The 22272-nt window shown below is 31.4% G+C and overlaps 1 long non-coding RNA gene across 1 annotated transcript; it reads right to left on the reverse strand.

Annotated features, from left to right (window-relative positions):
• Positions 1–265: 265 nt before the first annotated feature.
• LOC148178213 (uncharacterized) lies at positions 266–21965 on the reverse strand. The gene is made up of 2 exons (XR_015769636.1): positions 21729–21965; positions 266–600 (listed from the first exon to the last, which is right to left on the reverse strand). It is a non-coding gene; the product is annotated as an uncharacterized LOC148178213 (long non-coding RNA).
• Between the last annotated feature and the right edge of the window lie 307 nt (positions 21966–22272).

The raw sequence follows: 22272 nt of genomic DNA on the forward strand, positions 1-22272 counted from the left end.
ACTAGTGCTACTGCTACCGGTCGCTAGAGGACGCGCGGATTGAGAAAATTTTAACGTAAAAAGGATATTATTTTGAAATTGTATACGACTGTATTCAAAAATTATAATAACATATTTTCTTCCCGATAAATCAAGATCTATCAGAACTAAATTTGTTGTTGCAGAAATCAAAAGTTTTTGACTAAACTGAGCGTAAGCGTCTTTCGATAGCAAACTTTCATATCATTGGAGCAAATTTTTTGGTAATAAAAATCAAACTGCCCACTTTCTTTCGCGTTTTTATTTTTTTTACTAGTTTGGTAAAACGTTCATTAACAAAACTGACAGGTCGTTATCCATCGAAGATTCCTCGATGTCACCCATCTGGTTTTTCACGTACTCGTAAGAAGCGAACATAGGTAGATTCCAAACGTCCCCATTGTTGTTTTAAGCGGTGATAACTGGACAATGGTAGTAGACGAGGGGCACTGCAATAATATTGACGCGATATGTGAAGTGGATAGAACGGAGTTCCACTGTTGGGCTCGGCCCCAGTCATTATTCCGGAGACGTCCCTATTGGTTCGTGTCGCCATGTTGACTACCATTGTTGGAATTGCTCCTGCAATATAAAATATTTCCATTGTCAATAAGCGTTTTGTGTCTTTGGAGGGGTTCGTGGTGTGAAAATTGGGGTTGTGGTAAATGGGGCGGATAAAAAGAAAATCAATAAGAACAGTTATAACGATAGCACAATGTAAAATTTCGACTATAATTAAGACGTTATTTTTAAGGTTTTACGACCATCTAATTTCCTCAAAAAAACCACTCTGAAAAATGTGTTGTGAGTACAAGTTAAAATGGGCGTTATAATTTGCGGTTAATAAGCAGTGTAAACAAAGATTAGAAGATGTCGTGAGCTCAGGCTTGATTTGTAGTCGCTAAATGAGTACACGTGTCGCCGTAAATACCCTCAGCTCCGGTGTCTTCAACATGATGAATGATTAGCCTCGGAAAAACTACAGACAAATTTTTAGGGCGTTCTTTGATAAAAACTGACGTGACGTAATTGATCGCACGTAATTTCGTGGCTTGGCATTTCGTAAAAAAAAACAGATGGGGAAAATCATTAAATTTGGACAAAATTTGCAATTTGCAATCGTTGTTCACTTTCTCATAGTTCTTTTTCACATTTTCTTTAATCACCATGCGCATACTATTAACATCGCTTGTTCTTTTTTCTTCGTTCTGTTGGAAACTATTTTGAAGACTTGATGACCTACACAGTCCAAAATGCCAAAAATATCCGATTAATTCAATGGGTTCAAAGGTTCTAAAAGATTCTGAAATTTTTGTTAATAACTGGTTTCTCTTTTATGATTTAAGCTAATGTAAAAATTACTTCTCTAAAGACAGATTTAAAATCTAGAAATATAAAAAAATAATTACAGAATTCAGAGAGTCCAGAAACTATAAATAATAAGCAGCTCAAACAACCTAAAAGTTTAGAGGGAATTTAATAATTTTTTTTTAATCTTTAGATCCCCAGAATTTGGCCGAAATCTTAAAAAAAATTACAAAGTTCTAAAAATAATCTTGAGAATTTTTAATGATCACAAGAAACCTCCAGATCTCACAGAATACTTTTGAATTTATGAGAATTTTATGAGACTTTTAATGAATTCAAAGAATCTCGAGAAATTTTTAAAAATATCTATAAATCTTCAGATCTTAAAGAATACTTTTGTATTCTTAAGAATCTCTGAGGATTTGTAACGAACTCAAAATCTCAAAATCACAAGAATATCAAATAATATTTTCTTACTTTATTTGGGTATGCAGGGTCCGGCAACACTAGTGTCCACCCCTAAACTTGTCTTTAATTTTAAAGATAAAATTTTGAAAAAATTTGCATACGCTCACAGTTGACAAAGCTCTAGAAACTGAAGGAAAAATTTGTTTTTTATGACTGATAGTTTTGGCGTCGCGACGCCTTAGAAATGTAATTTTTAGTTAATTGTGAGGGTTTGTGATATCAATTTAATTTAATTTAATTTAATTTTATTTTTTTTCAATATACTATCGCGGAATCAAAATTTCGAACATCACTTTTTGACATTGCAATGTAAATCAAGCTTTATTGTCATTGTGACTGACACACAAAGTAAATTTCTGACACTTGCTGAGTCTTTTATAAGTTTTAAGGTTATAAAGCCAAAGGACAGTTTACAATTTTTAAACGTCAATCAATTTGCTGTTCGAAATTTTGTTTCCGTTTGTTGTCATTTTAGATTCAATGCAAATTTTCTTCAAAATTTGAAAAAAAATGCTGTTTTATCAAGTTAGTTTCCAATTTCATTACGTCAAAATTGGGAGCTACGTTTACACGTTTGCTTTAGATTGTAACAAAAGTCTTACTTGGTGAAATTGTCACTTTGTCGATGTTAATTAACGATTTCTAATGTCCAAAAAGTGCAACATGCTCAAGTTAATCAAAATTGACCTTCATACAGGTGAATGAAGTGACTTGTGAAATTTTGGTGTAAACGTAGTTTGCCACTGCGCTGTCATAATTTGAAAACCAACTTAATAAAACGTTTTTTACGCAAATTTTAAACACAATTTGCATTAGATTAAAATCAAAACTCAGATATTTGTATCACAGTTATGTTGAAAAAAAATTGAATTCTTGAATGTTTTCGCAAAAACTCAAAAATCGCTAAAAATTATACTTCTTAGGCGTCGCGAAGCCAACCAAACCGTGAAAAAATATTTAGCGTCAGCTTGTAGAGCTTTGTCAACTATAAGCGTATGCAAATTTCTAAAATTTTATCTTTAAAATTAAAGACGATTTTGGGGGTGGACACAAGTGTTGCCAGACCCTGTATAAAACTCGCTTCATAGAACCTTGACAGCTCAAATCGTGGAACTACGTAGATCATAAGATCAATTTTCAATTACTTTTTCAGTTCGCGTACATTGAAGTTGTAAAAATGTTTTGAGGTTCTTAGATTTTTTATATACTTACATATTTAATTTTCCAAATGTGAGTTCACAAAGATTCCAGAATTTTTATGTTCTTGATTAGACCTTAAATTGATTGAATTGTAAACAGATTTCAAAATAACAATTTTAAAGAATTTAACAATGTTAAAAGTATAATGAATTCACAAAAGATTCAGGATATCAGCTCGCGCTAAAAGTATTGAAGAATCTAAGATTTTTAAAAGCTAAAAAGCATAAAATTCTGGATTCCAGTTGTCTAAATTTTAGAGTAAACAAAAAATAAAACAAAAAAAAATTATAAGAAAAATAAGTAGAAAACGAATAAAGAAACAGAAAATTACAAGGATGCATATGCACGATAAAGGATGACAATAGAAAATAATAATTTTGGTTTGGTTTAAAACGTATGGAGATTACATTTTATTAGCAAATAAAAATTATTAAAAAAATTGCAATAGGCACAATGTAAATTATATGCAATTCTGAAATGGGAAAAATTAAAGGAATCAAACAAAATTTCCCAAAATTACAATCATGAGAAAATGTGATAGAGGACGAAACGAAAAAAGTTCTATAAAGAAGCACAAACATAAATAAATGATTGGGAAAACAGTTCTGTTATTTCTATCTGTTATATTTAATTCCTAAATAAATTAAAGTACCGACGCTAATTTTGCCCTCCATAGCCTCAGTTTGTCTAGTTTTCATGAATAATTTAATTAAGCTTAAGTTTTACACCAAAAATCTGAAAATGTGAATATGGACAGTGCGATGTAACATTAACAAAGATCAATAAAATATGCGAGCTTGTTGGAAGAAATTTGCATTTGGAAAACTACATGGCATTTATTTTGTTTACGGAAGCTTCTGTTTATCCCTAATTGTGAGAGCCAAAATAATCTGAAATGGCTAGTTCAAAAGTACATTGTACAGGGTTTCTATAAAAGAATGTAACATCCTGTGTCCTCAAATAGTGAACAATTTTACACTGTCAAATTTTGAAGTTGAGTATTTTAATTAAAAATAACGCACGAAAGTAAATTGTTGAAAACATCAATTTCTGAGTTCAAATTGACAAAATTGGAAACAGGGTTCCATCCAGTTATATCAACTGTCAAATGTTAAAAGTTCCGTTCATCAAAAGACGGCAGATTTTGACTTGTTTTCAACGCTTCTACTATGTTTTAATCTTTTATAGAAACTCGGTACAACAAGCATGATAATAAACATTTGTACAATAGACAGACATTCTATGCGAGTTTTATACTATACTTTTTCTACTACTGCACATCTTTGTTTATTTGTTCAAAGGGTCTTTTTTTGTCAACTATTTGTGTGAGTCGTATAAACAATTACGCAAGTTATTTCAGAGTCAGTGAAACGTTAATAAAGTGGCGAGCTTAAAGTTGTGACAGTCGGATTATGCAATTTGAAGAAATACAGCAGGAAAATCAGAATTTAGCCCCGTTTCATCACCAATGGATTTGTTGTGGTCTAAAAATTCCAAGTATCAAGATATTAATTAATTTTCCACTACACATAATTCATTAGCATCATCGCCACCGTAAATGAAACTCGTAAGCCAAACACCTCTATTTTCGCATTGTAAAGGTTAAATATATCCCGCCCTCTGTGTTGTCATCTATCTCTCGTTTGGACTGACATGCACTAATTTAATTTTAGACGGGCATTTGCGTTGACGCATCGCAACTGTTGTTTTAAGGGTTCCCCACATACAATACACACATTCAGTCAAAATTAAAACTCACATATCGATTTCGAGAATTTTTTCATTTCGAAAAATGCAGGCTAAAACGGTAATTTATTCCTATTCGAAATTAAAGTTTACGCTTAGCTAAGCGTTTATTGTTGGTTTATAACAGTTTCGAAAAAATTCGGTAATTACGTAATTTGGTGACAAACAGGATGAGGACTATTATTATAATAAGCGGAGAAACGGGACGGTAAATGTCGGGACGAAGTGAAACAATTTTCGCCGAAAACTGAGCCTGACAATGGCTGAAATAATAACCGAATTTAGATTTGAATATCAAATACCCGCATCATATATCTAACAATTCAATTTCCTGCAGGCTTTTGTCCTAGCGCTCGTCAGAGTTGAGTGGCATTCAAAGGATTAAGTAAATCCTGCATATTAATATAGGACGCATTTCGGCGCATATTGTTTTGTGGTTTCAAAACAATCGATCTTTATCCAGAAATTAGGGAAATTTTATGTAGTACAGAATTTCTCAGGAAACTTTTGAAATTTATGATTTTCTATATGTAAATAATATTGATTAGGTTAAATAATTTGTTAAACAATACTTTTGTGTTTACATTCACCTAAATTGGCCTTGTTCAATTCGTAGGTAAATGTTTTACTTACATTTTTAGGCTGCGTTTTTTAGTCTATTTTCTATAAATGTTCATTTTTGTTTTTTTAAATATTGCCATGTTCAGAATGATGATCATGACTTATAAATACAAAAACTGAAAATTTCAAAATTAAATTTAATTTGGATTATAAAAGATGGTGATTCATTTTGAATTTAAATTGAATTCTAGACATTTGCTATAGGAGACTCATTTACACACTTTTAATATTTGTATAATAGCTTCTAATATTATTTTAATTTTGGAGAATTCCTAATTTTCTAATGACAAAATGCTTTAGATTAATTTTGCTTTGATTTTTAATACGGTTTAACTGAAAATTTTCCACTCATGGGCATCTTTTTCACATCACCCTGTATATTACTTCGGGCTTATCTCGGTTTTGCAAATTTCACAGTTTAAGTAAAAAAAAATTTTGAAAATGGCCTATAAATTCATTCCTTAAATCTATTGATACCAAATTTTATGTTTATTTATTGGGTATATTGAATGAAATCTCGTTTATTTACAGAAGTTTGATGAAATTTCTTTTTTTACACGAAATTTTACGTGAAATACAAATCTGTTTATAACAAATTTCTATTGAAAACTTTTAAAAACTGCATTTCCGAAGATTTATAGGTGCAGGTGGCCCACCTAAGACTTTCGAGCACTTTGTTATTTGTAAACGGATTTTAATAAAATTTAAAATAAAAATGTTTAAATACGAAAGGCTTAATTTGACGTTAATTAAACTTATTCAACGTTAACAATGCAATTTTTGTCACTTTTTTGACGGGTAAATTTATTCAAAATGTTTACAATTACGTTAGGTAGAAAAATTATATCCACCTACTAAAAATTAACTGGATCTTTCTTGCCATTTAAGAGAATGAGTCAATTTTGCCGTTAAAAATTGGAATTTTCTTGAAACGATTAATAGTAAGATATCTTATTTGAAATAACAAATAAAAGCGTTGATTTTGTGCTCATCTACTGACCACATGACTAGCTTGAATTTCTACACATTCTAACAATTTCTGTGTCAATGCATTGATAACAAACCATAAGAAAGCCGAAACAAACTTCTGAGTAGGTTAAAACTAATCATTACTAGACAATACCCTTAAATGAAAAATAAGAAAAACGACAGATTGAAACTAATGTCAGGGATATCCAAAATTGACCTTAATTTCATAGTCGCAGATGATTTTATAATTTTTGATAATGTTGGCTTCGTTTTTGCTTTTTTTTCTTGAAAACTGGACCTGTTAGACGGTTGATTTTCAGCGAACGCCTGTTATTATTGCCCTTTTATAAAATAAGAGTACTTTTAAATGATTTAAGTTTAAATTAAGGCGAATAAAATTATCTTCTTTAAGAAAAGAATGTCGTTTGCAACGACAAATCAATCTTTACCTCTTTATCTTTATCTTTATCTTAGTTATCTTGGTTTTAAATTTTATTATCATGCTGTATAAATCTGGAACTATACGCAGAATAAATTGAAAGGTGCAGGTTTGTTATTATTTTTTTTGAATTTTAAATGATAAGAATCTGACCTGCTTTAGTTTGACAATTTCACTGTTTTATGAATTATTTTTCTGACTAAAAGGGTTCAAAAATTTAATTTTTAATTTTTTATTTCTTACTTCAAAAATAGATATTACTCGATTTACCTATATAGAATCAGTCCACTTATAAATTTGGAACTATAGGGTATAGATGGCTCAGGTTTTTTTTTAATCGTAAAAAATTGTTTTTAAAAATAAAACAAATTTGAATGAAATTTTATTATAGTTAAACATGAAACTTTAAAAAGACGCAAAATGAATTTTTAATCAAAGATATGAGATCATGCAAAAAGCCATCTCTCCCGGGTGCTATGGGTGAGTTGGCGCACTTGCAGAAGGTGTGATGGCGCAAGAGTTTCTGAACATATTAATGTTTTTTCTTACTGTGAATATGTTTTTCACACCTATTGCAAAATTCAGAATATAAGTTTCATGAAACCATAGTTGAAGTTCCTTGCCCATGTTCCCCCGGCTTATTATGCCGATTGCGTCCGATAACTGGTCGGAAAACCACTTTTCTCGAAAGAAATTGCTTCGTCTTTTGTATTTGGTAGGCATTTCACAGAAATTAATTTAAACGATTTAAATTGGGCCCCCAAAAAGATCGCGCCATCTTACCCAAATGGAGGAGATGGCGCATCATACCCCAAATTTATGAGTCTATGTTCAGCACAAATTTTAGGATAGAACAAACGTCTTACATTTACATCAAGGAAAAATCAAATATAATTTGAAATGTATGCGTTTTACACTGAGTTATAGACATTAAACGTCAAGAGTAATAAAATTTTGGAGGGCTCGCTTTTGAACTTACCAATATATTCTTGCACACACTTTCTCAATTAGCTAAAAAGAACAATTCTCTGTTGCTCAATGCATGAAAAAAGTTATAGGATCAAAATTACAACACTGCGCCAACTAACTCTGGTTTACCCTAGTCTAGGCAAAATAATCACGAACTCCGGAATAATTCGCATAAGGCTGATTTTTTGTGTGGACCTTCATTTTATTCTTTTAAACGAATTGTCAAAAGTCCTCACCAATAGGTGTGCTGCTAAAAAAGTTACGCGGTGGTAAACGTTAAAAAACAATTCTTTGCAAAAATTTTGTCATGGAAGATTCTAACAGCTAAAACTCCTATTATAAAAGTACTCTATCAAATTTGCAACAAAAAAAAACTTTATAATATTTTTCGTAGAACTAACCGTTTTCAAGATAAAGCAATTTTTTTAAAATTAATAATAAACTGTTTATTTTTCATAACATCATTAAAATAGAGATTTTTTTATAATTTATAATTCATCTAAAAAGTCTAATCCACGAGATTTTCTAGCATCGTATGAAATTAATCTTAATTTCTTCGTGTATATTCTTCATATACCTAATTTTTGAAGGTTGCGAAAGAAATAAAATGAATAAATGTATGTCTTCCTTGACATCTCACACTTAAGCTTTATTTTTATCAGATTTGGGCAAGATTAATCTCAGCAATTACCACATACTGTTAAAAAATTGATAAAAATTGGTGGTTTTGTAGATTTCGAACTCTTCTTTGCGAATCCAAGCCCGAAAACGGCGAGAATGAGCGAGAAATCGTTGTTTAGCATCAAAATAAGCATATTTTTCCAAGAATTTTGATAATTACGTGCAAATTTCTGCTGTTTTCTTGCAATTTAGCCGTTGAATCTTGATAAAAATTGGTAGTTTGGTAGATTTCGAGCTCTTCTTTGCAAATCTAAGCCAGAAAACGGCGAGAATCAGCGAGAAATCGTCGTTTAGCATCAAAATAAGCGGATTTCTCTAAGAATTTTGATGATTTCGTGCATATTTCAGCTGTTTTCTTGCAATTCAGTTGTTGAATCTTGATAAAAATTGGTGGTTTTGTAGATTTTGAGCTCTTCTTTGCGAATCCAAGCCAGAAAACGGCGAGAATGAGCGAGAAATCGTCATTTAGCATTAAAATAAGCATATTTTTCTAAGAATTTTGATGATTTCATGCAGATTTTAGCCGTTTTCTCGCGATTCAGCCGTTGAATCTTGATAAAAACTGATGGTTTTGCAGATTTCTAGCTCTTATTCTTTGCGAATCCAAGCCAGAAAACGGCGAAAATCAGCGAGAAATCGTCGTTTAGCATCGAAATAAGCGGATTTCTCTAAGAATTTTGACAATTTGGTTTTGTAGATTTCGAACTCTTCTTTGCATATCCGAGCCAGAAAACGGCGAAAATCAGCGAGAAATCGTCGTTTAGCATCGAAATAAGCGGATTTCTTTAAGGTGCAATTTTCCTAATAAGTATTTTTACCATTGGAATCACCAGTGACAAGACATTTGCAAAAATTTGTTTTTTCTAATTTACCACCGCGTAACTTTTTTAGCAGCACACCTATCGACTTGGACTTTTGACATTTTGTTTGGAATAATAAAGTGAACGTCCACACAAAAAATCAGCCTTATGAGAATCATTCCGATCTATTAATATTTTTGTGTCGATTTTGCCTGGACTATAGACTACTCTTTAGATTCATACACCAGAAGCAGATTTAACCTTTTCGAACTAAAAATTGAAATGATCTTTTATTTTTATTTCTAGAATCTGCGAAGGTCAAAACCCAGAATTTAAATCGAAATCAAATCAATCAATCGAAATGAAATTCAAATCTATTATTAAAATTTTCTTAGGAATTAGAATCTGAATTAGAAACAAATTATATTTCGTTGCCAAATTGCAAAAAGACTTTTCAAAATATTAAATTTAATCTAACCACTTCCAAATTTTGTCGTTTTTGACATACCTATGTACTGTGACTGAAATTAAGACACACAAAAGAATCATTCTAATTAAAATTTTATAAGATATCTAGAAAAGACTTCGCTCAGTTGAATTCGAATTGAAACACGATAACGTAACTCAAACTCTATCTTTGCTCCACGGGTAAATAAAAATAAAAGTGATATATTTACATTTAGTACATTCCTATTTGTATAACATTGGTCGTTGGCGAAGAGCACCGTTTGCACCATCTCCAAACTCGACGTTGACATTTGTGCTTTAACCGATGCAGTTTGTTTCCTCTTTCTTCAATAAATACACAAACTGTCGAGAGATTGGTAGCATTATCATATTCGTTTTGAAAACAATCAAAGTTTACAATGAAACAAACAACGTTTGCTCGAAAGTATAAAAAAACAGGGAGAGTTTATAATGGCAAAACTCGCCAGAGACCTTCAATTTTTAGGTTCTTCAGTGGCAGCTTTTAGCATTCCACTTTCTCAGTTTTAACTTGATGTGAATGTCCGGATATCCCGCTGGTTAACTTCTCGAATGACTGCAGATGTTGTACATCACTGTCATATCAAAGCTGGACAACTTCCACAGACCTCCCGTTGACACTTTTACACTACATTTGGACCGATGGATGTAATTCGACACGATGACTTTTTCCCCTTCTTTTATGTTAAAAATGCACCACTTTGAAATGATTAGACGTTCTGGTTGTTGGGACAAAGTAATAATTGCCGTTCACCTCGTAAATTTGTCGTCACGAATAAATAAAAACACAAACCTTCACACCTCGTTATAGAATCTCATCATCACAGGTGGTCTGTAGAGCATAGCAATCTCTTCAAGTCGCTCTTGAAAAGCTTATGGAGGTCCGGTAAAGTTATCTTAGGCTAGTTTGGTCAGATAACCTTTAGTTTACCTAATCCACGTGAAACACGCCGCCTTTCTAAACACCCTCTGAGATGTTTACTTTCAGTTTCAAGAGCTTAATTGTCCGTCGCCACGACATTCACGAGTTGAAATCGCAAGAATTGGATGGAAAATGCATTTACGGTCTGAATAGGATGAATGGAAGAATGGGAGGTTTAATTATAGCGAGGAAATGCCTGAAATAATATTTAGACAGACTTTCGGAAATATTTCAGTGACGGCGAAGAGACATGATTATAAAGACGTTAATGTATTTAACTCTCAGGTAAGATCGATTTATTACATTTTGTTTCAAACTAAAAGCATTGAAAGTTTCTTCGTAAAAAACTCGCTTAATTTCTGTCGACGTACCGAAGTGAACTGAAGCGCACTCGGCTTTCGGTTGTTAATTGTAATTTCTGTGGGGCAAATTGCATTGCAAATAGAGAGTGGCATTAGCGCCGTATGTTTGTACAAGAGGGGTCTGGGGAGTCGCTACTCCTGAGCTTCAGCCTCCGTGTGAGCAGTGTTTATTTAGAGCCCCCGGAATTAACCATCCAACCGCGCGATCTCTCATTCGACTCGCAGATAAAACCTCTTAATTCTATTCTATTTCCCTCGACTGCCGCAACCACCACAGATCCTCTTTCCTACTTTCAAATTGGGTGTGCAATACTGGAGGGCTTTCGCAAGATACGAATTTAATTCTGTTCTGTGAACTGGGTTCTTTATGGATCTGATAGAATACATTACATTTTTAAATTGGACAAAATAGGGACGGGACTGGTTTATATTCGAGATATTTGGGTTTTACAAAGTGTCTTTTCTTTGCAAAATTAGCAATATAGATGCTCATTTTTTTTAGAATTTTCTATATAGGTACTGTGCAAAAAACTTTTTTTATTTAGATTTGCTTTTCAATGTTTGTTCTCAGATTTATTAGCATTCTTTAAATTTCTTTGCAGAGGCAAGTTTGAAGAAAATAGGTCCTGAAAAATCAAGTCCAAATTCAAAACAAAAAAAACGAAAATGTAAGAAAAATCTAAAAACAGAATTTTTGCAAAATAAGGACTGATCTAGACTAAATGCAAAAAAATCTATAGAAATAATCTGAACAGAATCTGAGGAACATCTAATTTCCAAATTCTCAAAACGTAAAAGAAACCAGAAAAAAAATTGGAAAATAGTAATAATTGAAACTTGTGACAATTTAAATAGAACTAGGTTCAAGATACTTGACTTTTGTGACTCAAGATATTGACAGTTTGATATAAACGTCGTTTCTAATTTTCACGTTATAAATTTATAAAACTAATATGATAACAGAGCACTTTTTTCTTAAATTTTAAAAATACTACATAAAATCTAAAATGGCAACTGGAATATTTTTAACACATTTATGTTGAAAAACAGTTAAATTAGCGATTTGGTCCACAACCCTTGCAATCGCTAAAATTACATTTGAAGGCGTCGCGACCCCGAAACTACCGGTGATAAAAATATTCAAATCAGTCAAATTTTTGCGTTCTGATTCTAGAACATTGTTAACTGTAAGCAAATGCAAATTTTCAAAAAGTTATGATAAAAATTAAAGTCGATTTTGGGGGTGTCTAAGAGTCTAATCTAAGAAAATGTCCACAGACTGTAAGAGAAAGTCTAAGAAAAATAAAGCAAGAAATAATTAGATAAAAGAATTAGATGGTTTTAAAAAGAACTCAAGAAAATAAACAAAATCTAAAGAGAATCAGAAAATTTAATTAGATTTAGAAGATTGTATAATGTATTTCAGAAAAATATGAAGAGAATTCAAGAACACATTCAAATATTCAAGAAGAATACAAACAAAAATCCAAAATTTAAATTTAATTTAAAAAAAAATGTATACACAATCTAAAGAAGAAAGAAAAAAATTGTTAGCAGTATCTAAAAAGTTTAACCAGAATAAGAGATACATCAAGAGTTCCAACAATAAAAAAAATATCAGATCGATTCTAAAGAGAATCTACTGAATCTGCTGAAATTCAATATAATTAATAATAAAAAAAATATAGAAACTCTAAAGACAGTATAAAATAAATCAAAAAAGAAATTATAGAGGAACTTGAAAATTCAATCAGAATTCAGATAAACTTTAGATAACTTTAAAATTAAAAAATTAAAAATAAATTAAAAAATAAAATTTGGAACATTGAAAGAAAATGCCACAATAATTTTGCAGTCTATAAAAATCTAGAAAATTCAAAATAAATATACAAAATTTAAACAGGTCTATTTATAGTATCAGTATCTTTATACTAGACATAGAAAGTCTAAAGAAGATTTAGAAAAATCAAAGATAAAAAACCGAAAATCTAGAATGATTCAAAAGAACAAGTATTTAAACTAAAAATAAAAAGAAGATAAGAATGTTGGAGGATGAACATAAAATGTAAAAACAACTAGGTAATTTATTATAAATTACAGCCTCCAACAGGCCAAAAAGTATTCAAAAAAATCAGAGGATTTAAAATACAAATAAAATTAAAAATCAATTTAAATAAAATTTAAGGGAAATCTAAAAATATTAAACAAATTTAAAGAAAATCTAAAGAATTCAGAAAATATTTCGAAAATTTAAAGAAAACGAGGAATGTAAGCACATCTAAAAATAAGATTTGATTGTAAAGCAACTTTAGAGATATTAAAACTAATCTAAAAAGAACTAGAATCTTTAAAGACAATCTAAGAAAAATGAAAAGTGAAAGTACAGAAAGCCAAAGAAAATCAAAAGAGATTCTGGAGAAGAACCTAGATACATATAGGTTTGTACTTGTCAGTACATAATATAGGTATATATCCATATCCATATTTGAAAATAATTTAACAAGAAAAAAAAAATCTCTACAATTTATAGCTCTTAGAAAATACAATGAAAAATTAATCAGAATTAATAAGAAAATTCATACAGAATCGAAAAAGCATCTATACTCTAAAAACTAAGATAATTATGAAATTAGTACATAACTACCTCTATTTTTTTCTTTTTTTTCAAGGTGCTCAATATTTTCTCAAGTTGAATTGATAGTTTAAATTTAGCTTTTTAATCTGTCAAATTTTTGGAGTTACATATTTCAGATTCTTTGAATCTGTTATTTCCATGTCGAAAATTACAAATTTTCCTGAAAATTCTTTGAATCATGTTGCTCTTTTTGATACCTTAAATCGTAGTAAAATTCTTGCCTCATTAGATGTTGAGTTGCATCGACTGTCATCAATTTTTCAGTATCTTAAATTACATTATTTTTGTGAAAAAAATGTTTACGATTTTTTTTCAGTCTATTTTATTTTTCAGACTAATTATTTCCATTACAAATTGGCTTCTAGAATTTTTCAAATTTTCAAAACTTCTAAATTCTGTAGATTCATTAGATTGTCGACAAATTTACAGCTCTTTTATTATGTCACATTAATATGAACTTGATACTTCAACGTACAAACCACTTATAGTATATCAATTCACAGCACTAAATTATTAAAAAAAATTAATAAATATTCGGTTAAGTTGAAAGTTAATAGAAAATATATTTTTTTAAACATAATTTGGATTAGAACATTAATTAATTTGTATTGCAAACGAAAAACCTGCAAACTTCTGAATAAATTCAGTGACAGTTATGTTGAAACTTTCGTATTTGTTAATTTGGTGAAGATTATAATACTAAAAGTAGAAGAAGACATGATGATAAGGACGTATAAAAAATGCATTAATAATTAATCCTGAATTTAATTAAAACAACGATAAACAGCAAAACTAATGAAAATCCACCAGAATAATGCACCTGCACCCATTAGTTTCAAACAGTTTCCCACCGTCAAAACCCCATGTCGGCCGCTACCTGTAATTTCCGGCTTTTTTGACTCGCTTCTCTGAAAAGTCAGACATTCGGATTTTCCATCATTACCACGTGTTTGGTAAGTTAAGAAGCTTAGACGCACTACTGTAACCACACAAAAGTCTAAACATTCCCACGCACTTCATTTCCAAGTCATCTGCACAATATAAGTATGCAAACCAAACACCTCGCAACAAAACGTAAAATTGATTTTTTTTGCCATCGAAGATATGTGGCTTCCGCAAACTGTAATAACAAAAGAAATATTCAACAGCCTGCGGACGAGGATCAAGGAATGAAAGAAGGGAAAAGTTAATCCAAAGCTTCCTAAGGCGGCTACCGACAAAAGCAAGGACGCGCATACGTTAACATATGATCATTTCGTTTTTCGAACTATACACAGACGTGGAGGGTCTGATTTCAAGAGAATGGGAAATTAGCGTAAATCGACCTTTAGGGAAAAATATAACAATATTGTTGCACGCGCTGATGTTTTGTTGCGAACAAAAGACACGAAAATACGATGACAAGACTGGCAGGATTGCCAGGGACTGTATAAAATTGATGGCTTAGCTGATGGTTTTATCCTTCAGCAATAATGCAGTCTATAGTAACTACCTCATGTTTGTTCAGCCGCGTCTTGTGCAGCCACTACGTCTACCGTTCCATCGTTCATTGTGGAGAGATAAATATTCTTGACATGACGGGTGTAGGCGCGAGCTTTGCCGTTGCTGAAGACATAAGACAACATAATTAATTGACTAGGTGGGTACTTAAAAATAATTTTGAGCGTATTATCGTGAGTAGGTACTTTAAGATCCCGTTTATTATTGGCTGCGGAATAGTACGACCTTTTCGCGATTTGTTTGGTTTTTATATGAAAGTTATGCAAGGAATTTTGTAAAAATGAAAGCTGACGTCTGTCTGCAGAATTATAATAAAAAAAATTGAAACAAATAAACGGGCAAAGTAACACAATGTAACGATGCAATTTATGAAGGATTAAATTTTTAAACTTTGATATTTTCTTATTTATCTTGATTTGTGGTCAAATGAAAGTGGACCAAGGAGAAAACAATTCGAGAGTAAACCGGAAGATCTTAGAAATAATTCGCGGAACAAAAACAGTGTTTATTTATTCGTCGAAAAATTTGAATTCAAAGATGTGAAGAATTGAAAGTTTCAGCTAGTGATGAAAACAGCTTAATTTTAACCAGTTCACGTAAATTAACATTTTTAGAGAAAAAAAGGAAAGAAGAGAATATGCCCCGTTTCCTCATTTAATTAAGTTCATACTTAATTTGAAAAAAATAGCTGATTTTTAAGGAATCTGTACTTAGGTAGATCGAATTTTATTTCCGAAGCTTCAGTCAATTCAAAAAAATTCAAGCGATCGAAAGCGTTTTTCGCTTTTTCGAATCTTAGAGACAGAATAGTTAAAAAAAAAGTTGATTCAGTTGAAACTCAAAAAGTAATATGGCGTTGTGATTCTAAATCCGATTTTTGTTTTACTCAGTTGTACTTAAAAATTTACAAAGATATAAAATAGACCAAAAATGCGTGTGAGAGGCAATTAAATAAGATTATTAAAGAACCAATATTAATAAAGTATCTACCTACTTATTGCTAATGTCGATAATGTTTCTAAAATACTTGAAAGAAACGGATGTCATCACAAAAAAATTGCCGGTTTTGTCAATTTTAGACACAATTTTACATACAAATTTTAAACTCTGTTCTATATTTTCCTTAGCAATAAATTAATGATTCATTAAAAAGGTAGGTATTGCTTTTTTAACGTGCCAACAAAGGCATTACTATCTTTTGCCGACTAAAAGCTTTCAGGCAATGACCACTGCTTTTCTTAAATATTAAATGAGCATTTTTAAATTATTACTGAAATTATATAACATGATTCAACATACTTCAGATTTTTCGTTTTCCTTGAAAAACAAAATCAACCAAAAACTAGGGCTGGTTTGTATTAGATGTTTGACAGTTGGAGCGAACATAACGTCACTTACAGCGTTAGGGGATGATTTGGTGTCATTAGAAACATTTAAATAGCGTTTTCTACAATTGGTACTTTCGCATATTTTGGATAATTGATAAATACGTAATGATAGCAATGATAATTGGCCATTAGCTTTAGCAAGCTTTGACGAGCTTCGGCCGTGTAATTCAAGCTAAGCTCTACGTTTTCATTGCTTTTGTTTTTCAAGAATAACTAAATCTGAAATTTTTTGAATCGTATGAACATGTAAGTTTAAAAAAAAAGAATTCATTATACTGAATTCAACCAGCAGAGGATGAAGTTTATCATAATAACTAAGTGATTGTGCAGTTTTTAACTGAAAAAAGTGAGCTGAATCACTGAACAAATCTTCCTCGTTGATATATATTGCTGAATGTGTTGAATTGGTGACAATTATTGTAAATTTTGCTGATTTAATTAAAGACAATTAATTGCTAGCCCGTTCTAATTTAACTGAGATTAATTAAAGTTGTAACTACGACTAGACAAAATGTTTGATATGATAAGTTATCAAAGTGTTTTGATTTTTTTTTTGGCTAAATTGGAATTGTTGATGTAGATATCAAATTGACCTGTCGAGCTAATTTATTTAATTTTCTATGAGTACTAACTGCAGCTGGGGTAATTCTTGAGAAATTACTAGTCGGAAAAGTCTTTTTTGAATCCAATCTGGACAGAGCTGAAAGATTTAAAAATTTAGAATTGAAGTTTACAGTTGACAATCAAAAATTAAAGTTGTAGAAGTTGATCATAAAGTAAAAATTGATCATTGACACTGATTGTTGAATTGAATGCGTAATTTCATAAGATCAATTAATCAAACATTGACCAGCGTAATATGTAATTTTTTTAATGTTAATTAAGACTTTGAGGCTGTTTAAAAATCAAAAAATTAATATTTTCCTGCTCATAACTTTGTTATTTTTTTACCGTTTTCATAAATTTAAATAGAAAAATTAAATCTCTGACCCACATTTTGATAAAATTGTAGTAGACTTAGTATACAGAGCCTCGCAGTAAATATCTTTGCATGGTTTTTTCTTCTTGCTGCTTTTTGACTGTCACGACCTCTATAATAGGTTTATCAAAATTTGATTCAAAATTAGCGTAGGGAATTTTTTTCTCTATTAAATGCCACAAAAAAGAATGGAATCGGTTAAAAAACAACAAAGTTATGAGCGGGAGAATAAATTACAATTTAAATTTAAATCCGATTTTTTTAAAATATGACATCGACGCGACGTCGACATATTTCTAATCAGGAATTTCCAATTCAATTACAATTAAACTATGAAATAAATCTTCGACCATTAAGTAAAATAGAAAAAAATATATGAACTGCCAGGAGAGACATTTTGATCGGCCCAAAAGTGTCGCGCAAACACTTTACTGCTGGAAAAAGTGAAACGATTCGTGCAATATTTTAAATTTTAAATGATTAACCATGTCTTCACTATCTGCACAAAATATTAAAAATTTTGTAAGAATTGAAAGAACACCAATAGAGAGATAAAATGATATCCAAATGTGAGGAACAAAAATAATTTTGAAAATACGTATTGAACAAATTCTTTGGATATTTTTTAAATGGCTTATATGATTGTGTATTGATCTAAAAAAGTATTATCAAGATTACTGCAAGATTCCACGTATTTGAAGTTGAAATTAGTTAATTTTTAATTCCAGCCTTGTGACAGACATTTTTTAATGTCCTTGAACTAAAATTGTTGAATCTTAAATAGTTTTGCATTTTTGGCGGTGCCACTTAACATAGAATTACCCTCTTAATCATGATTAGTCCAGAATTAGAAACTGTTGATAAAATAAAATAAGACCCGAGTTATGAATAATACATATAGATAGGTAACTGAAAAGATGTTCTTTTTTACAATATTTTTATTAGGCTTTAATAAGAATATTTTCGTAGCTTACTTAATAAATATAACAATAAATCTAAAACAAGATTTAACCAAAATAACTGAAAATACGGTTATTCGTTTCTAAAATGTTCATTTCGAAAATTAGGTACACCAAATTGCAATGTTATTTATTATGCATGAAAAAAGGAAATGTTCTTTCAGGTACGTCTAATAAATTTGTATTATCAACTTACAACATTGACTACAAAATATCGAAACTAATAATACCTAAATGAATGCAATCCCTTACCCGTCGCGTCGCATTTAAACTAATCTCATATATTCATATTTATTAAGTAGGTACTTTTTTTTTGTAATAGATAGATAGGAAATGGCTTCGACACATTTTCAGTCCATTTGGGTCACAATGAATGGAGTTTTCGAATTATGCCATTTTGCTCTTAACTCTTTAATTTTTTCAACAAATTTTTAAAAAAATCGCTATAATAATAAGTTATGCCACCGTTTTGGTACTGCATACATGGCAATAGTACGTCTTGTCATCTTTGCAATTAACGAATAGAGAACACTTTCCTGATTATTCTTTGTAGAAATGAAAAAGCTCCGTTTATTTATTATTGTCTGCTTATTTATTGTCTTTTTAATATGCTTCTCTAAACTGAAATTCTTTTGAACGTAATTTTTTTGACGTTTTGAGAATTTGAGTGTAGTATTCATTACTGCGAATTTGACATATGAAACTCAAGTGATTTTGTGGAAAGTGACAGTAAATGTGACAAACATATACAGGTGTCCCAGAACTCACGCCTAGCCGAAAAAGGGCGGATGCCGACAGCAATCTGGACGCCAAAAATGCAATTTGTTTTGTCCTGATGTGCATTAAAACTGAGAAATTGTTTAACGAAAATGACCAATCCTAGAAGCTCAAGCACAAATAATAATAATGTTGCTAGGTAATAATGTTGGTCTCTTAGCAACACGCGAGTATATCCTCCACACCATGTCCTCGCGGCCTTGTGATTGGTCAACTTTGTCATGTCTTTTCTCAGTTTCTGTTGGAATTGGAACTTTTTTTTCAGCAATTTACACATTCACAGCTTTTCCCGATATGCCCGGTTTTCGGCTAGGCATGAGTTCTGGGACATCCTGTATAATAAAAGGTTTTTTACACTTTATGACAATCAAATGACTTTAACGTCCAAAATAACTTTTACTTGCCATTATTACTAGCTTTTCCATGGTCAATCTTAAAAGGACGAAAAACTGTAGTAACAAAAACAGTCCTCAAAAAGTGAGAAACCAATTTTATAATATTTATTCCAGTAAAACTGCCCGGTTTTGGTATACCTAAATTTTATTAAGTTTCTTTATTTCACTTATGACCCAGAAGCTGCATATACAGGCTGTCCCAGAACTCATGACTCATAGAACAAAGGAGGGTGCCGACAGCAATACAGATGGTAAATTTCAAAACAAAAATTGACTAAGTTTAATAGTATTCGAGAAAGGATAAAAAATTAATAATCAATCCCGGAAGCTTTTTCTAGAGATGGAATTAAATATCCTAGGCAACGAAAGTGTAATGTTCATCTGACCAATGAATAAATGAGAGTATGTGTTCATAGTTACCGATTTTCAAATACTGTTCTGTTTCGAGATTGGTTATTTTTTAAGCTAAACAATGTTTGTTTCGAAATTTTGGTTCAGAATTGTTGCCTCCATAAGCCTTTTTTCTCTGGGTACACGAGTTCTGGGACAGCCTGTATAAATTTCGTCGGAAGTGTTCCTATTTTCATACAGAATGTATTTTTTAATTATTTAATATCATTGCTACACGCAAAAAAAATTTGACTGAAGTACGATTGTCTAGAAGAAATTGACTATTTTTTAAAAATATAATAAAAATTAGAACTGTAGGGTTCAGAAAATTGAATTAGATTTTTACCCGACTACTGATTGGTGGACGTTATTCTAAATATTAGTTAATAAACAGTTTAGTTTTTTGTTGTTGTTGTTTTTACTTTATGAAAAAATTCAGCTTGTAGGCTTGAAGGCACTTTTTTTTTCGTTCAAATAAATTCAAATAAGATTAGATATAACTTTTAAGAACAAAAAAATCAAAACACCAACTAAGACGAACATGACTGTAGAAACAGGAATAAAGAAAATGAACAAAATTAAACGCCATTTTTGAAAATGGCACCAAAAGTGATGTAAAACTTATTGAATTTAAAGCTAAATTTGTTTTTAAATTCAGTAGGTATGTGAAGTAAAAATACAGGAAAGGAAGTGAAATAAAAAATTTAACACTTAATTATAATTAGGTACCAACATGCGACTAAAAAGTCCACTTGTTTCTTGGTTTTAAAAATGTCTCAAAAAATTGGTAAAAATTACTTTAACCGAAGTTTTATTGAAAAACTGTACATTTATGGAAATAATAATTAAAGTTGTAATTTTGTTTCTGTTTTTCTTCCTACCTATGGTGAGTCGTCTAATAACTTCTTACTTTGGTTAGTTTGTTATTATCATGATCTCTAAACACCTAAAATTTTGCTCTAAATGGTGCTACCAATTGTCGTGCAGAAGAACTGGCGGCTGCAACAGCCTTTAATGAACATTCACTAGACATGAGGATTCTATCCACAATAACACAAATACTTGCAACAATTTATTTCGTTTATTTGACAGATTTATTGTCAAATTTATCCACTATGTTTGCAGGTTTTGTAGAAATAATATTTACAAAGCGATGCCTATGAAATGTGTATTTTGTGTTGCAGTTTCAATTTGTTAGGATCTCGTTATTATGTGTCTCACTTTGTATATTTAAAAAAAATTGAAAACTTTTAATTTATTTTGGGTAGGTAGGACTAACTCTTAAAAACTGTAACTATTTCTGATAGGTAGATATGTATTTTAATGCAAAATTCTCGTGTAGATTAACAACATTTTAGAAGTAACTTTAATCTAGCTCATTGTTTTGTTTGAAACTTCTTTATTAGATCTGTTTAGCATGTTAATCTTAAAAATTATTAAGTAGAAATAATTTTATTAGGTTTGTGTAAATTTATAAATTGCAGCAACAATTTTTCTGTGTATGGAAAGTGATGAAATCGTGTTGCAAAACCGATAGGTACACATTATGTTACGTCAAATATCGATGCAAAAGTGTATATATCCACATGTGACGTGTCGTTCGGTTCTCCCCTACCACCGAAGGCGGCATCATCCATAAACTCACGGCCATCGCCGTCACCAGAACTGCATGAACGTAACACCCGCGTGATTTGTTTACGAAACGATTAGCGATACCTTTTTCTCGCTGGTCGCATTCGGTCCACCTCCTCTGTAGCACAAGAACCAACACCTCAACCAACAACTTTCACATTTGACTGCCCAAAAACCAAAAGCTCGTGATGGGAGTGTTCCCTTCAGCTCGCGAACTGAACTGGCAAGTTCGCGGTGGTTTATATGAATGCCGTCAACATTGTTTTCTCTGGCGCGCGTCCGTCCTCTTGTGGCGCCGCAGGCTGCCAAGGTACACAACACCGATATGCATTATGTTTGTGTTCATCCAACACAAAAATAAACTTGAGGCTGCAAACCGCCGCCAATTTTAAGGGGTATGTTGACATTAAATTCCGACTTCGAGGGTGCTCTTTCGGCTTTCCCACGTTCTTGGATCTCGCCGACGAAAAAAATTGGCAATCGCGGCGCGGTAGGCGGAGGCATGACATCGATTAGGGCGGGTGTGTGCCTCGATTGGGTGATTAAGAAGGGGAGGAGCTTGCGCCCCGGCTCAGTGCGCACGCCCCTCGCTAATTCCTCAGCTCCCTAGCTCTGTGTTTTCACTAGT

Source organism: Gnatocerus cornutus, chromosome 2, assembly GCF_029298725.1.
Source record: "Gnatocerus cornutus isolate USDA-ARS CGAHR chromosome 2, icGnaCorn1.1, whole genome shotgun sequence".
NCBI classification, from domain to species: domain Eukaryota; kingdom Metazoa; phylum Arthropoda; class Insecta; order Coleoptera; family Tenebrionidae; genus Gnatocerus; species Gnatocerus cornutus.